Here is a 4,405-nt window from a genome sequence, read left to right as displayed (position 1 = left end):
GTAGAGGTCACACCTGCCTGGCACCTGCCTCAGTCATCAGTGACCATTGACAACCTGGAAACAATGATTTTCACTGCTCCTTCTCTGCAGTTCTCTCTTCTGCCCCTCCTTCCTTGTTTATTTTTTCTTTTCTTCTTTCTTCCCCAATGGTTTCTTGAACTCCTATTGGGCTCAATATACATTGTTTCCTTATTTTTCTCTATTTCCAACACAGGGAGCAAACTGTATTGGTGGCACATAATACGAGAAATAGACAGGAAGCACCATGCCTGGTAAAGAGTCATTTAAAACAATGACTCTCCTGCCCTGTCCCTTCAAATTTTGTTGTAAACTTGTTTCACAATAGTCATTACAGACGTGAAGGAAGTGTTGATAAGCTCCATGATTCATTCAAAGGCCAAGGTTAATTTTTATTTATTCCCAGGTCATCACAAACAGAGGCAGATGGTGGTGGCATTTCCTTCTTGCCGGGAGCTCAGATACTATCTGGATAGATTTCAGCAGGCTTTGTATCCATCCCCTCTCAGCCCGGCAGCTTTTCTGGATGGAGCTCCAGCCACCCAAGCTGCAGACTGATTTTATTTAACTAAGATCGCTTGTGGTAAGTAATTGAGGTCACTTGGACCTGGCTGGAGGAAAGCCAGCATGGCTGATATCCTTTATCCTTCAGTGGCTCTTCCTTTAGAGGATTTATTTTTGGTGACCCATTTAGGAGGTTGCATGCAAAGCTGTGACTATCAATTTATTGAAAAGTCACTTTCTCTGAACTTTACTAGCATCAGGTGATTTTGGAGTGGCTTAAAACCACCAAAAATGGGCTGTGGAATCTACTTACATAGCTTCATAGGAAAGATCACAGAGTGTCACCCCCGTGGTTAATCCAACTGGCTTTCTGAGACACATGTACATAGACTAGGTAGCTCCTACCCTCAAAGCTTACATTCTAGGTGAAGAGAGCAGTCATACTATACTCTTGGGGGGGAAAAAATGTCCTGAGGTTGTAACACGGTGTATACTTAGTGTACTTGTGGGTGGTATACAAATACCAACCAAGGACCTGTCCTGCTCCTTTTGGTTCACTGAAAACTGAGAACAGCGCAAGGAGGTCGATGAAGAGCAAAATGGTTTCAGCTCTGTTTCTGGCTGGACAGAACCAATATTTAATTCCTTCAAATAGAGCTTCTGGTTGCTCTGAAACCAAACCCCGGCTGCCATCTAGCTTCCCCGAATAGAGTTTTGGGGTCCCTATGGGAGCTGGTCTGCACATCAGACACAAACTCAGCACACTTAGGGAGCCTGGGGAGGGGAGGGAAGGAGAGAGGAGATTGTCAAGTTCCTTTTTTAATAAGAAACCCACTTCCCTGACAACTAACTCACTCCTGCAATGACACCATTAATCCACTCATGGGGGCAAAGCCTTCCTGGCCTGATTATCACTTAAAGGCCCCACAAGACATCTCTTTGGGAACATCTCCATCGTCAGTACCGCTCATCAGAGCTCTGTTCACAGTCACATCTCCATCTCCATCTATTTACCATTTCAGGCTTCAGATGCTATCTTTACAAGAAACACAGTGACAAAGAGGGAATTTGAGGAACCTGGAAGTTTGTCTTGAGCTATTGAGAATTTATTTACCTGCAGAGATTCTTTAAATGATTACATTGGACTGACTTTGCTAGCCTGGACTAAATGTAATTGTTTCCCCTCTACCTAGAAGATGAGTGCTGTGGGAATGATCAAATTGGTGAATAGGAAGAGGATGGAGGTGCATATTCCCTGCACCGCTATGTGTGATGTAAAGTGACATTGTGACCAATTACACCATGTGTGAGTACCCAGGCTTAATCAATCACCTTAACCTTACCCAGGCATTGGAGTTTTGGCTCACGTCCCCTGAATGTTGACATTTTGCTAATCTATCATGAGCCTAATATTTTGGTAATGGGTCAGGGTTCCCAGGGATGAACCAAATACACAGTGGAACAAATAAAGGTAAATTAAGGTCCAGGGATTTCTGTGGTTAATGTGCAGCTGATGTCCCAAGGTCAACCAGTGAAGATGTCAGAGACTATCACACTTTGGGAACTAATGAGTCCTGGCTTTGCTTTTCCAGCCTCTGTTATCGTCTACATAGGCAGGACAATACTGTTCTAGGTTCCAGAGCAGTCCTTATAGTAGGCAGGTCAGCCTGCACTTGGGAAGGTCTTAGTGTTTAATCACTTTTCCTGCTTTCTATTGAGCTGGGACAAGGTTGTACTCACTGGACCTGAAAATCTCCCTTGCTTTAACCTGACTGTTCTCTACTTTCTCCCAGAACTCAGTCCCGTGGGCCTTGCATTGCCCCACTCTGATCCCATATAGCGTCTAGCACTTTGATCCCAAGGAGTTCATACTCTGATAACTCCTCAAAGGCATTGGCCTGTTGGTCTACTTGTCTGTGTTCCCTGTAACCAGTCTGTGGACTCCTGTGGGGACCCTCTGGATTCTCCCCAAGGACCAGTGTGTGCTCCTGGCCTGAACTGAGACAAAGAATTGCCAAATCCTTGCACACGGTATCCAGGCAGACCAACCATTGTTAGTTGGATACTTGGATCCACTGTGTACAGGGGGAGGGTGAGACTTGTGTATTTATTCATTAACAACACTCGCCGAGCTCAGCACCCAGCATGAACTAGCACTTCGTGAGGTGCTGGCAACACCACAGTGATGGGATGGCCACAGTCCCTGGTCCTCTGTAGGGCCTTTGGTCCAATTGAAGATCAAGGGACAGTTTCAGAGTCCTCATCCATTCCTTACTCACACACTGTATTTATAATTTACCTAGGATTTGCTCGAATCATGTCCAGTAATACACAAAAACATGAAAATAATGTCAGGAAGACAAAATTTTTTCTACTCACAGATTGCTAGAAACAGTAGCCCAGCACTCCACACCTGGGGAGGAAGCAGGGTTGATTGGGTGCAAAGGGAGCAAAATCTTTACTACGTGCTTTTCTTGGGCAAGAATGGAGGAGGCAGAGTAATCAGAACAAGCAGGTTTAGGATTGGCTGGCGGGAATCATTCAGTGGGCTTCTGGTACAGAGCTGCCCTTCCTTGTCTGGTACCTCCCCGGCCTTAGAGTGATTAGGGCAGGTGGGATGTGGCCTAGAATGTAGGATCCCTGCAAGAGCCAAACGAAGAAGGCAGTGCATGTCAGCTCTGGATTGGTTGGTTTGCATTTGAAAGGTGCTCCCAGGAAAGTCAATTACTGCCTCCAGGAATTTAAGCTAGCCTTGGGAGGGACAGTTTCTAGTGGGGTCAGCAAGGCCCCATATGTCAAAGCATCAGATAAAAAGATATGGTTAATATACACTGCTTTGATAACTGGAAATGTGACATGAACTGTCTGTGCACAGAGATACTTATTTTAATAATTTCAACAAAATGACAGGAGTTCATCTTTATTAGCACACAGCCTGTTCTTCTGTCTAGGCTTGACAACGCAGAGAATGCCTGCTGGTTTTTCCCCTCCCACCGCACCTATGGCACTTTCACTGGACTCGTGAGTACAGGAAGACGTCTTGCGTGGACTCCCACAGCAACTTCTCAATACTCCAAAGAAACACTTCCCACATGGCTTGTTCTGCATGGTGGTTTCTCTGTCTCTTTAGGATTCAACAAGTCTGTTGCATGAAATATGTATCTTATCTTATTCAACTTTGCACTTGATAGAAAAATTGACGCTAAATAAAATTAACATCAGTTCTTTAAACTCTTGGTTGCTTCCAGGTCCAGGCTGAAGGAATTTTCAAGAACTTTGTGCTAGTGAATAGGGAAGTACCAATTATTAAGCACCAACTGTATGACAGACATTGTACTGGGGTTCACATATCATATTCAACTTCATTTTCTTAAGGGTCTTACATGATAGGGTTCTTCCCCCAACTTTAGAGATAAACTACAGGCCAGAGAGCTTGTTACCTGTCCAAAAACCACACAGCAGGATGGGGACCAGGGACCCTACTTCACTGTGTCCCAGGATTAGTAATTACCTCAGTTAACCTCCTACTTAGCTTCCCTCAGAGCTCACTTGGCCCTGAAACTCATTTCTCATATGAAAAGAGTCCCCCCAAAGATTTGTCCATATCAGCTCTACCCACTGGAGAAAACCCACTCACGTGCTTACGAAAAGAACGACTAAGTAAATTACAAAGTAGAGACTGTTACCTCTACATTCCAAGTGATAACTAAAGCATACGGTTTCTTAACCTGAGTTATTCCCTTTGGCTTATTACACTCATTACTTCCTGTCAGTGAGAGTTCACCTGCTTCAATTTTACTAGGAAGTGTGAATTGCATATTTCATGTATTACTTAGCAGGAGCCCACCTGAGTCAACATTTTTTTCCCCCAACAGAATGACAG

At 44.4% G+C, this 4,405-nt stretch overlaps 1 long non-coding RNA gene across 1 annotated transcript; it reads left to right on the top strand.

Annotated features, from left to right (window-relative positions):
• Positions 1 to 469: 469 nt before the first annotated feature.
• On the top strand, positions 470 to 3,718 carry LOC141422343 (uncharacterized). The gene is made up of 3 exons (XR_012446890.1): positions 470 to 601; positions 1,716 to 1,828; positions 3,474 to 3,718. It is a non-coding gene; the product is annotated as an uncharacterized lncRNA (long non-coding RNA).
• Positions 3,719 to 4,405: the final 687 nt, after the last annotated feature.

Source organism: Castor canadensis, chromosome 4, assembly GCF_047511655.1.
Source record: "Castor canadensis chromosome 4, mCasCan1.hap1v2, whole genome shotgun sequence".
Lineage (NCBI taxonomy): Eukaryota > Metazoa > Chordata > Mammalia > Rodentia > Castoridae > Castor > Castor canadensis.
Note: the sequence above shows the minus strand (reverse complement) of the source record. Positions and strands in the feature narration are given on the sequence as shown.